General features: G+C 42.7%; 1 protein-coding gene across 1 annotated transcript in view; it reads left to right on the forward strand.

Annotated features, from left to right (window-relative positions):
* Positions 1 to 6,084: 6,084 nt before the first annotated feature.
* LOC126101068 (synaptotagmin-7-like) overlaps positions 6,085 to 13,993 on the forward strand; it is a 349,607-nt gene continuing 341,698 nt past the window's right edge. The window contains exon 1 of the mRNA XM_049911742.1: positions 6,085 to 6,177. The gene's annotated coding sequence lies outside the window, so the exon portion shown is untranslated. The remainder of the gene's footprint in view (positions 6,178 to 13,993) is intronic.

Raw genomic sequence — 13,993 nt, forward strand, 5'->3', positions numbered from 1 at the left:
ACGTATACCACTTCTTTGCGCACTTATTTTTCCTCACTTGTCTCTCAAATCTCTGTCCACTCTTCGCCATCACTAAATTCTAAGCTGAGTCTACATCTGCTCCTGGGCATGACTTACAATTCAATATCTGAATTCGGGATCTCTGCTTGATCATGACGCAGTGTAACTGGAATTTTCCTGTATCTCCCAGCCTTTCTCAAGTGTACCTCTTTGATCTCGTGATTCTTGAACAGAGTAGTAGCTATTACAAAATGAAATTTATTGCAGAACTGGATTAGAATTTCTCTTTCGTCATTCCTACTACCAAACCCATATCCTCCCTTAAGACATTCTTCTACTCCACTCCCTACAGCTGCATTCCAATACCCCTTGACTATTACATTTTTATCTGCCTTTACACACTGAATTACCCGTTCAGTATCTTCATATACTTTCTCTATCGCTTTATTTATGTTTGAGATGTCGGCATGTAATCTTTCTGTTGGTATTGGTTTTCCTGTCGAGTCTGTCGAAGACACATCCATCATTGAATTGCTCACTGTAACATACTCTCTATCCTACCTCCCCATTCGTAACCAACCGTACTCCCGCTACACCATCTCCTGCTGCTGTTGATATCTCTACAGAGTGTAAGACACAAAGTGAAACTTTTGCAAGCAGAGGCCGAAATGTCCTATCAGGAGCAGAGCCTGTAGTCTCTCTACTGAGAGCAGAATACGAAGTGTCGAGAGAGCTTAAGGCGCGTCTGTCCTGCTAATAACTACTGCGCCTCATGTTGCAATTGCCAATCAAAAACGCTACGTTTGCTGCCCCACCAATGAAAAAATTCAACTGATGCCACTATGCTTCCATCAAAGTAGGGAAAAAGCGATCATCCTTATTTACTGCACTGTTGTCCCACTTCCAGAAACTTGAATATAAAATTTTTACATAATGATGCATCAGCCAGTCCAAATATCTTGTCTGTAGCGCCTGTCACACGCTGTTTAGTGGCATGGGAAATTGAAAGGTGCTGAACAGCCGACGAATCGTGTCATCATCATTTCCAAAGAGTGTCCAAGTTTTATTACAAACCTTTCGTGATATGCGCCTCTCCTAGGGAATTCCTCTTAAGAATGGCTCGAAAAGCTGGCTATCATTTTAAAAATCTTCCTTCCACCAGATAATCCTTCAGAGTGTTCGTAGGAGTAAAAATTTTAGCAGACATTGCCTGACCAGCAGTGACTCTCCAGGAAGCGTGTGGCCCAAAAGATAGCCATCTCACCTACAAAATTCCTCCTAATAATGTCTCAAACAAGTGGTTGTGCTGTTTAAGAATGCTCCTTCCACCAAAGAAACGGTTCGCAGATGTCCAAGTCTGTCAACATTCTAGCAGAGCCGGCCGGAGTGGCCGAGCGGTTCTAGGCGCTTCAGCCTGGAACCGCGCGACCGCTACGTCGCAGGTTCGAATCCTGCCTCAGGCCTGGATGTGTGTGCTGTCCTTAGGTTAGTTAGGTTTAAGTAGTTCTAAGTTCTAGGGAACTCATGACCTCAGATGTTAAGTCCCATAGTGCTCAGAGCCATTCGAACCAATTCTAGCAGATGCTGCCTGACCAACGACGACTCTCCAGGAAGCGTGAGCACACAAAGTGTTGTAGGTGGTCCAGGCGCCGTGTTTCCTACATAAGCACAGCACCTGATGCCTATGCTTTCCATATCTCCTAAACCAGTGGGAATTGTGGAGGGGAGGTTAGGATGGTTCTGTTGAAATGTGCTGTTGCTCTGAGGCTGACGCGGTTCACCGGAATCGTCTTAACCTACACCCAGTACACATGCAAGGAAATGCAGAGTCGGCAAATAGGCAGTCACCGTTGTTTTATAGGAAAGTCATCACAGTCACCACAGTTCCTATTGGATTAATTGAAATGTAATTAATATACACATGAAACTGTAATTACCATGTCAAAAATGCAGATAATTTGCGTAAAATGTATCACGAAATGAAAAGTGACAGATCATACTACATACACTGTCGATGGGACGTTAAGCCGTAAATTTTATTCTATATTTTCCACGTTCGGCAGTGCTGTTGCAGAGGGCTACTTTGTCGTATATGAATGAATAGGTCGATGGACGGATGTATTATTTTCGGCGCTAAGCAGTGAGTTGATCAGCACTCATTCCCAACACTGTGGTGCGAGTAATCACTATTGTTCAGTAAATGAAGAAACAGTGTTTGGCTCATAATGTCTTTTATATCACTGTGTCATTGATATAACTGTAGTGAACCAACTACACCTTTCGTCGCAAGACCTGAAGATGAAGCGCAAGGCAGATAGAAATCGGCGACTATAATAAAAAAAGTTGTGTTTCAGGCACTGTCCCTTCACTCATTGTACTAAGTGAGACCAGGTTCCTAAGCATTATTATCATCAGTGTCCTTCTACAGCAGATACTTTGTGTCTTCATTTCATGCTTACCATTGCTTCCTTCTTAAAACTGGTGTATGCATACTGCCGTCCATCTCATCTTACATCATTTGAAATCTCTTCCTTCCTCGGCTCCTCTTTCCTTCTACATTGCCTTGTAAGACCTTTTATAATCCCCTCCTCCATTCTTAGTATATGCCCAGTAGAGTGCTGCAACGCTCCATGTTTGACCGGTCACGGCTCGCCTGTTGACTGGGGGACCGAGCCGCTCGTGTCCGGCCCCACACGACTCGGCTCGGTCACGTACTCGCCCCATGTCTGATGTCCGGATTCCGGACACGCGGATAACCGAGCATGACTGGTCACCGCCGACGTCTCACCTCGCCTCGCCCCGGTTCGCTGCGCTGTACTTTACTGTACAAATCCAACGCCTCTCTCTCTCTTTTAAGACAAAAGTAACGTTTCCAAGAACGGGTACGTGACACAGCTAAATTCATGAAGCATTTGGAAAGTAAAATGATATTTCAATACAATCGCGGATAGAAGACGAGTGTCATTTCCAAACAGAAGATCTATTTTTCCTTTCATTAACAGGAAACATTGAATAAGTGCTGTCCCTGTAATCTAAAAGACAACCATCTTCACAAAGAAAGCATACAAAGAACATTCAATATTTACAGACGTAACTTGTCATACTTTTCACTTGTCTGCAACAGAAACAAAATTATAGTTATTGTTGATCAGTAAATCACTAACGCGTCCCGGATTTAACTGGCTGACATCTGCCACGTTAACTTCTCCATAATGCGCACCTAGATGTATTAATTCTTTGCCTAGTTCTCTGAAACTTTTACTGGAATCAGCATTAAAAGGTCTCACATCGTTAGCACAGATTGCAACACACTTTGCTGTAATACTATTTTTTATCACTGCCGGTATCCCTGAAGGAGCTGTACCTTTGTGAGGTTTCTTGCAACTATGTTTCTTTAAATGAGTGGTTTCCGACTGGAAACACACTAATGTTGAGCAGTTTATGCACGATACGTACCCAGTAGACGCACTGTTTTCGTCTACAACTAACAGAAATGTACTCCATACTTGGCTTTTTAGACCTTCCCTTTCTTCAATGTGTAAACATTGGTTTCAATCTTACGTCTTAACTGCACTGGCTTCCTCGCGCTGCATGATTGCAGAGAGAGAGAGAGAGAGAGAGAGAGACCACAAATGAGAAGCCCGTACTGGCTGCAGTCTCACACGGATAATGAAACGTATAAAGTGTTTGAAGTTATGTGCTACGTATTCGGTCACGGCTTCTATGCTCGGTCACTAGAACTAGTGCGGGCAGCCTATCCAGTTAGGGTGTGCTCGCCCCATCTCGTATTTTGTGCTCGCTTACTCGGTCATGCAGGACTCTAATGCCCAGTCTACTATCGTTTCCTTCTTTTTATTACATCCAGAAACGGTCTTTGCCCTCCGACTCTTCTCCGTACCTATTCATTTTTCACTCAATCGATTCAACTGATAGGGTTGGGTTGTTTGGGGGAAGAGACCAAACACTGAGGTCATATTTTGCATTGGATTTGGGAAAGACGGGGAAGGAAGTCGACCGTGCCCTTTCAGATGAACCATCCCGGCATTTGCCTGGAGCGATCTAATGAAATCACGAAAACCTAAATCATGATGGCCGGACGTGGGACTGAACCGTCGTCCTCCTGAATGCGAGACCAGTGTGCTAACCACTGCACCACCTCGCTCGGTTCAATCGATTCAAGTTATTCTTTCCTTCCTCTGCTATTTCCACATTTCCAAAGCCTCCAGCCTTGCTCTGTTTATTTTCCTGGGTTTCCACTTTTCAGCACCATACAAGAGCACAAGCCATAACAAACATTTTATTAGCCTTTTCCTTAAATATTTCTCCATATAAGCTATACAAAATGCTCATTTTCATATAAAATGTGTCTTTCACCACTGCTATTCTGGTGTGTTGCTCTTTCAGTCCGTTTCTATGCTGCTCCAAGGTATTTTAAGCTTTGCATATGTTTTAAAATTTCTACATCCAGCTTTATCTTTACCTCTTTATTTCCTTGCATAACTTTTGTTTACGTTGTGTTTATTTTCATTCCATAAATATTTCCTTTAGATTCAGTAGCATCCACTACAACCTGTAACTGTTTTTGGCATGTTGCAAAGAGGACAATGTCTTCTGAAAATCTCGAGCACTATGTTCTCCTTCTTCCAATTTTTACCCTCTTCTCAACTAATGGACTGTGGTCAGTCATATTTTCTGTGTGTACATGGAAGTGGGTAGGAAACAGACAGTAGTCTTGTATTACTATTTTTCCTAGTTCTATCCAGTTTACACCTTCTGCACACACTTTGACTGATGATTTTTGATTTAAGTATAATGAGTTTACAAGTCGTCTGGTTTTCCAGTCTACTCTCATTTTTCTCGTTATAGTTGGAAGCTTATCCCAAGGCATAATCAAAAACGTTTTCCAGGTCTATAAAACACATAAATAGGTCCCTTCCCCTTTTGGTAAAACTCTGTCACAAAATTCCATCTATTGTGCCGCATTCCGTCTAAAACCAGCCAAATTCTCTTCCATTACTTTTTCCACCCTTTTATTTAAGATTCTTAAAATAATTCCGCTTTACACGATATGAGGCTAACTGTCCTGTGCTCACTGCATTACTTGGTTCCTTGTTTCTGTGGTTCTGTAATCATTACTATTTTCAAAAAGTCTTCTGGTTATTCACCACTGTCGTATATTTTGTTCCATATCCTCAATATTTCTCTTAAACATGGTTGGTTCAAACATTTTAGTATTTCTCCTGGTATTGTATCTACCTACTGCTTTCCCATTTTTCATTGCAGCTATAACGCCCTTTGCTTTTTCTATTGTGATTATTGGTCTTTTATAATAGTCATTTACAGTGTCATTTACAGTGTTCAAGGATTGAAGTTCCAGAGTTGCTGGTTTGCGGTCTGTTTCACATAGCTCTTCCAAATAGTCTACTCGTCTCTGTAGTATGCCCCGACGATCTTTGTCTTTACTGAAAACTTCTGTAACAGCACTTCCTGGTCTTTTTTGATCCCATGTTGTGGTCTTCACTCCGTTGTACATTGAATCATATCTTCCCTTCCTTTCCAGTTCTTCATTTGACTCACATTCCTCTTTCAGACACTTTTTCAAAATGGTTCAAATGGTTCGGAGCACTAGGGGACTTAACAGCTATGGTCATCAGTCCCCTAGAACTTAGAACTACTTAAACCTAACTAACCTAAGGACAGCACACAACACCCAGCCATCACGAGGCAGAGAAAATCCCCGACCCCGCCGGGAATCGAACCCGGGAGACACTTTTTCCTAGACTGCTCTGTTTCTCTACGAAGTTCATTAATCTTAAGAAACAGCGTCAATTATGAAACTCTTTATAAAATTAGAAATAAAACATTTGTATCAATAGACACGGTTATTTCAATGTTTCACGTGCATTCACTAGGGTATGAGACCCTATTGTTGCGGTGCCTGTTTCGTAGTTCTTATGGCGCTGCTGTTGTTGTTGTTGCAGGACAACAGGAGCCAGCCCGAGTCCCAAGTCGGGTGCGGGGGCGGCTGGATCGGGGGCGGGCGGTGGTGGCGGTGCGGCGGGCGGCAGCGGCTGCGGGGGCGGCGGCGGCGGCAGCGGCCTCCACGGAGACGCCAAGTCGCCCCCTGCGCCCCACAACAAGGCGCTCGCCGGCGTCAAAGGCGACCAGCACCCCTCGGTGAGTCACGCATGCCTCCCGTCCCACCACACCCGCAGACCCCAAATCTCGGCTCCCACCCTGGCTCACGCTGGTGACAAACTGACACTTTAAACGGTAAACGACATAAATATTGACACCAGTTTTGTAATCGCTGTAACATTAACCACCTTAGGTTTTGCACTGGAGACTACTAGTTCACATCGCTAACTGTATACCAAAAACTGGAGCGGGAACGCATGCACAACGACAGCCGCTACTTGAGCGACCTCTGTCGAGTTTTGTTTCCAGTCCACCTACTGCGCGCAGGCGCATGCGTAATTGTGATACTATACTCGCGCTCTCTGTCTGAATGCGGCCTTGCGGAGTTAACATCAAGATGTCAAATTAATAAAATTAATAGACACTGGACGTGTCACTAGGCACAAAAGTTTCCTTTCTGCGCACATTAACGTCATCTCCAGAACTCACGCCTTATCCAGTTCAAAGTCGCCTTCCTGGTTAATATGATCATCTGCCAAATATATTTCTAGTGATTCGTTAATAACTGAATCCCAGAAGGATCTCATCGAGGTCAAGACTTCCGTGGCAGAAAATGCATATAGTATACTGTGTGGAAATATAATGCTCAGCTACGGCTCACTGAATAGGCTGCGAAAGTCGAGTTTGCCGATCACTTTCAACGCACTTTTCACTTACTCTGTATGTTGTCTGACCGATGTAACTTTGCCTTACTGGCAAGTTATTTTGTATATATTTTAGCCGAGCCAGATTAGCCGAGCGGTCAAAGACGCTGCAGTCATGGGCTGTGCGGCTGGTCATGGCGGAGGTTCGAATCCTCCCGCGGGCATGGGTGTGTATGTTTGTCCTTAGGAAAATTTGGGTTAAGTAGTGTGTAAGCTTAGGGACTGATGACCTTAGCAGTTAAGTCCCATAAGATTTTACACACATTTGAATATTTTTTTGTATATTTTAGCCTTCCACAGTCTTAGATCATCCTTAACCGAAACGAGAAGACCCCAACTCTTGGTGGGTTTGCAGAAGATTACTTTGACACAAGGTTTCCTTAGTATTCTGCCTGTTTCCGACGAACTAATGCCGACAAATGGAAAGAACGCCCTGGTCTTGAAGAGCTCCCTCTGATCATTAAGGCGTTGACGACCTGATACGTAGAAAACACATTATTTTTAAACACAGATTGTAGGTGTTCTAGTTCCTTTGGAAGGCTGTCTCTGTCGGAGGCAACATGTGTCCAGTGCACTAACCTTCGAAGGCTACCCATAGTTTGTGATAAGCAATGGCAGATAGATGCCTACAAATATACAAGTCTCTATGTGTCGGTGTTGGGTAGACGGAATACCTCGAGGATCCATTTACTTTCCGACTGATCAAAACGTCCAGAAACGGCTGACAACTGGCCTTCTGTACTTCCATCGTAAATTAGATATTCTCGTTGATTGAATTCAGGTTGTGCAAAAAGTGTGACAGTTATCCTTCACCGTGGGGCCATATTGCAAAAGTCTCATCTACATTTGGTTTAAATGCGGCCGAATTAATTGCCCACTCCTCAGAGTCTTCCATAAAAATATTCTCTATCGGAAATCTTGGCTTCGACGACATCTTTTTGGGATTCAGTTGCTAAAGACTCAGTTGAAATACATTTGGAGGATGATCTTATTAACCACAAAAGCAGTTTTCAACTGGTTAAGTCGTGGGACCCGGTGATTCCTTTAATATCTACGTAAAGCAAACTTTTTATGGCTTACAACAGGTCTACCAACAATTAATTTTTTTTAATGTAACATTTGAATTTTTAACTCCGGAAGCCAGCATTCTGATACAGAGCGCACATGTCGTATAACCATTACACATTCGCCTGTGTACCATACATGGAGCAATGTTCGCTGATGGCGCGAAACTAAAGAGGTCTCTCATGAAGCGGCTGATTCTGCGCATGTGTCTTCTCGCCAGTTTTTGGCAAGAAGTTAGCGTCGTGAACTAGCTAATCTCCAGTTCAAAAGCCTCACCAGAAGATGGGTGAATGGTTGTCAGCCAAAAAATCGTGGCGAGAAACCAACATCACCCGGCTGCAATCCCATTACTTCATGGTATGCTGTTGATGCATTTCGTCGTCCAGAAATTTTCTTTGAGAGGCATTCACAAGATACAGTAACAGTTTTGCCGAATGGCGGTTCTAGTGACACAATAAAGTTGTTACGCAACCGCTTCCGGGCAGCTGGGCAGTCTCAAGTGTCAACAAATGAACATCAGTATCTTCAGCACTTCAACCCACAGAGGGCTCCCTTCGCTCAATTTTGAACACTGAGAAAATGACCTAATGGCGTTAAATGGCCGTGTAAAAACGTTGTCTTCCAGTTGGAGCTGCCTTTTAGTAAAACTGAAATTGATATTGTAAGAAAACTTTCTGCACAGTGAATTTTAATAAATCGAGGAACTGAAGTTGACGGTAACCGAGAAGGCAAGGAACAAACAAGGCATCAATGGTACAGCCCTTTTTATTGACCGTGTATAGTACCCCATACGTTACTTTCTGTTGGGGAGAGAGACTGATTCTCATAGAGCACGCTTGTGTTCCGCGTGACAAAAAGTCATTATTAACTAACTATATTCGTTGCAATAAAACACATTTTATCACAATGAGTATCATTGTTTGGAATAAAATATTCCTTTTTGTTGTTATTATTACTGCACAGTTTCGGTTTTGAAGTCTTGTTCAAATTTGTCTGTAAGCACAACTCATCAAAATATTTGTTGGGCGGGCGCCTCGCAGCTGTAAAACATTTCAAGACACTCACTATTGTATAACACGATTATCTGCTAAGAAAAAAACTGCTGCCAGTTTCAGTATACCTGACCATCATCATTAGACAAGGTAAAAGTTCTTATTTTATCCTATGCAACGGAATTACACTGTTGAATCAGTATTAAAAAGACAGTCACCTTCTGTTATTTTCTTTTTATTACTAACACCACAGCATTAATGAAGGCATACGAACAGCAATAATAAATTTGATCTTACCAGAGGATAATAAAAGGTTATCATGATGGCAAAAGTGAGTCTATGATAAAGAGACTTTCTTTGGGCGTGTATCTGTTAAATTCTAAGATCTCATAAAATTATGCGCTGATGTATACTATGAAGTCTGGAAACGCTAGCCAACATTTTTTCCATATCACTGCTTGAGTTGATAATTCTGACCTCTAACCCAGAGATGTTCACCTTTGTACTTCAGTAAATATTTGCAATGGTCACAACTGTGGAGTTAAAAATAAATATGTTTTACTCCACGACAGTCATCTTGATACAAAGTCTGTTGCATAGACAGTTTGTTGCTAGCACTTGGCTGCTTTGAAAGCAAAAAACCGATTCAAGTTCATCACTTCTGTGATCTACTACATCTCATACTAGAACACATGTCGTCGAAGTGTAATAGTACTCCAACTCAATTACGCTGTTACCATGAAACAACTGTGCATCGACCACTGGAAAGTATGGCATGCAGGAGTTTGTGATATGTATAAAATTATATGGATCATAGAAACCTTCTATTTTTGGGCATTTGTTCATTAGACCTTACTTGTTCCTTATCTTCTCGTTTATCTCCGAATTGCTCAAAATCACTCAGTGCCATTACGGCACAAATTGTAAATCTATGGTAGATATATGTACCAACAATGAATCTTCCACTGATATCACAACTTCATTTTTAGATTTCTAGAAATAAAATTATCTACTTACTTTTCTCTGATGAATCATAATCAAGTTAAGAAATTTGAATCGTCATGCGACGTTATAGGCTGTCATTTTTCTTAACACACATAAAAGTGTAGTAAACTTGTGCAAAATTTGAAGTGTAAGTAGGTAATCTTTTCTTAATCATTTTAAGTATTAGAAAGAGGAACAGATACTGAAATAAACAGGAATGAAACAAATAAAAATATATATCAGATTAATTCACTAAGTTATTTTAAACACAGTGTAGGTGCAAAATTCACGACTCACTATTCTGATTTATTTTTTAAATTATAGTACACTGAAGAGCCAAAGGAACCAGTACAACTACCTAAATCGTGTAAAGACACCCGCGAGCACTCAGAAGTGCCACAACACTACGCGTCATGGATTCGACTAATGTCTGAAGTATGCTTGAGAGAATTGATACCATGCATTCTGCAGAACTGTACACAAATTCCTAAGACTACGAGGGGCTGGAGGTCTCTTCTGAACAACATGTTGCAAGGCATCGTAGATACACGCTCAATAATGTTCAAGCCTGGGAATTTAGTGGCAAGCGCACGTGCTTTTGGACACATAAGAGTGTTCCTGGAGCCATTATGTAGCAATTCTGGACGCGTGGGCTGTCGCATCGTCCTTCTTGAAGTGTCCAAGTCCGTCTGAACACACAATGGACTTGAATGGATGCAGGTGGTCAGACAGGATGCTTATGTATGTTTCATCTGTCGGAGTTGAATCTAGGCACGTCACGGGTCCCATATCACTACAACTTCACACTCCCCACATCATTACAAAGCCTCCACCAGCTTGAACAGTCCCCTGCTGATATGCAGGGTTCGTGGATTCATAAGGTTGCCCCCATATCCTTACACGTCCATCCGCTCGATACAATTTGAAACGGGACTCGTCCGACCAGGCAACATGTTTCCAATCATCAACTGTCAAATGTTGGTGTTGCCTGGCGGAGGCGAGGCATAAAGCTTTGTGTCGTGCAGTTAACAAGAGTACACGAGTGGACCTTCGGCTCTGAAAGCCAATGTCGATGATGTTTCGTTGGTAGGTTCCCACTCTGACACTTGTTGATGACCCAACATTGAAATGTGCAGAAATTTCCGGAAGGGTTGCACTACTATCACGCTGAACGATTCTCTTCTGCTGTCGTTGGTCTCGTTCTTACTGGGTCTTTTTGCTGCCGCAGCAATTTCGGTGTTCTGATATTCTACCGCACTCCTGATGTTCACGATACACTCGTGAAATGATCATACGGGAAAATCCTACTTCAGCGACTATATCACCACGTTCAAACTCACTGAAATCTTGATAACCTGCCATTGTAACAGCAGTAACAAACCTAACAACTGCGCCAGGCACTAGTCGTCTTGAATAGCCTTGCTGACCGCAGCGCCGTATTGTGCCTATTTACATATCTCTGTATTTGAATAGCATGCCTAAACCAGTTTCTTTATCGCTTCAGTGTATAGTCGTATGATATTGGAATAGACGTTACCGCACCGTTACCATACGTTAACTTATGAAACGATCATTTTCTGACTGTTTCAGAAACACGTGCACGATGCACTGTGGAATATATTATTACTACATTGTATGTCAAGATAACGTAAAAGGAGACTAAGAGCTTCTAAGATTTTTTTTTGATCGAATTCGAACTTCTGCCATTCAGACAAATAAGATTCTTCTACAGCATTTAGCTGCTGCTGCCTAGTTTATTTGAATACCTGGCCTACTCCAGGCAGCTACGCATTGGAACCAATGAGAGAAATAGTGAGACGGCAGGTTTAGAGTAGATTGTACAGCCAAATAGTAGTAGTGTTAACAGGCGTTTGTTCAAGCAGCCTTACACGGTGCCCCAGCCGTCCGCTGCCAAAATATGTGCTTGCAAACGACGTCGATCGCGGAATGTGCTGGTGCCCCAAACTGCCGGTGACATTCGTTGTCCTGAGTCCCGGACGGTTATGTACCACGATGCTTCCACCAGCGATGAAGAGCCAACGTGACCCACCCACGTCCTCCAGAGCCTTGCCGTCGACGCACCCCCGCGCTTAGTCGTAGCGCCCATGTTGTGCGCTTGTGTGCAGTAGACGTCGCAAGATGTCCGTTTCCTAGCAGCAATGCCGCAGTCGCCCTCCATGGGATCGACCGGGACGTTGGCCAGTGACGTGTAGTAGGCTACGAGCTGTAAGGGCACGCCTCCCCTGGAAGTACCGTAGACAGCTTGCACACCGTTGGCCGAAGTTCCTCAGAGGGTGGATGTTGGCTGCACGCCAACTCCCCACATCGGTGAAGTTTCTCAAGTCCCGCGACCGTCAAGCCCAGGTAGGCGCGGCTCTCAAGAACTCGGTGAGTCAATCAGCGGCAAGTAAATTGACCTTCATTACCAAGTGTGGGTTGTGGTTTCTCTGAAACTCAAAAGCCCATCATTCTCCCCGATTCGAGACTCATGCAGAACGGTGATAGGACTGAATGCTTTGACTACCTAAGCAAGATTACTTATATCCTTATTGCCACACCTCTGACGTATCTTTACTGGAGGATAATGAGTAGGTTTACTTTTTAGTACTTGTCCAGTGAGCATTTCCTAGCTCGCTGTAACCAAAGCACCGATTGCTAGGCACAGTTATATTTGCAAAATGTCATTTCTCTGTAGCACACAAGTGTCATAGTTACAAAATATTTCTTCACTCTCTATCATACCATGTTAAATGTTCCATACGCTCTACCACTAACCGGTGCCGCAACCTGTTGTCTGTAACATCAACAATACCGTCCCGTGACGTATTTGATTAGCATATCGGCCGGACTGACCAGACCACGAGACCGCGGTAGAAATAAACATTTAAAAATTCACAATTCGCGCGACGAACTGTAATTGTAAAGTGCAGACACTATATAAACGCATGGTGACATGAAGGCATGTCTGAAGGAACAGATACTGTCATGACGATTAATGCTGTATAAACATAGACATTGTAACCATAAATTACATATCCATGCCTCGAAGAACTTAAGTGACGATAAAGTATTCGCCTCTCCCAGTGCGGGAGTCGTGTTATATGTGAGCGTAAGGGTTGTGGGCTCGGTCACATATGGACGTTTGGGTCTGTTTTGGACGCGTGCTTGGGTAGCCCAAGTTGTCAAGGCGACCACTCGCAGTAAGTTTCGAATCCGAATTCGGCACAAATTTTCATGTGTCACAAACAGCTGACGTCGATCCGGATTCGCAAGATACAAATTAATTTTGTAATAAATATATCAGTTTTCCACTAATGAATTACACTTCTTTTGGTCCCGAGAACCTACGTAGCCACCTGCCATCACTGCGCAAAATGTCTCGTGCCATACAGTATATTACAATGTAAATACCTTTGCCACAAGAGGACGATAGGCATATTATCAAAAGCCAGTAACAAGAGATGTGTGTGTGACATTTCAGCTCTTAAATCAAGTACACGTAATCTAAAAAGGTACTTCCGCATGGTACATCAGTTTAGAAAGAATGATGCATTGCGACGGAAATAATGTAGTGTGTAAACCATCTTTGTATTTTCATTAACATTTGGCCAACTGCAATATGTTTTTAACTAAGTTATGTTCAGGAAAATATGTGTGCAATTTACTTAATCTGACTAATAAACGTTTGACACCAGATATTTAAAAGCAATGCAAGCAATTCTTCATTTAACAAGACATTGTGATGCATCATGCATGACAATGAACGATGTAATATAACGAAGTATGGGAAGAACGAACCTCTATCAGTACAATCAGTGAGATACCGCTTCTGCATTAGAAATGAAGTGCGGCGCATGTGCGAAAAACAAATGTAAGTTTACGGCACAAATTATGTAATAGACCTCAAGACGCAGTTCGTACCCATCCCTAAGGATTTAAAGCAGATAATACACATTACATAAAATTACAAAAGATTAACACACCGCAACCCAAAATGCATCATTCCTCACCAACGATTTCTATTGAATTTGCCTGTTGTTGTTGTGACATAACATTAGTCATTCCGTGTCAGACAGGTCTCAATTCGTACTGGCGGAAAATCATAGAGAA

Source organism: Schistocerca cancellata, chromosome 9 (assembly GCF_023864275.1).
Source record: "Schistocerca cancellata isolate TAMUIC-IGC-003103 chromosome 9, iqSchCanc2.1, whole genome shotgun sequence".
NCBI lineage: Eukaryota > Metazoa > Arthropoda > Insecta > Orthoptera > Acrididae > Schistocerca > Schistocerca cancellata.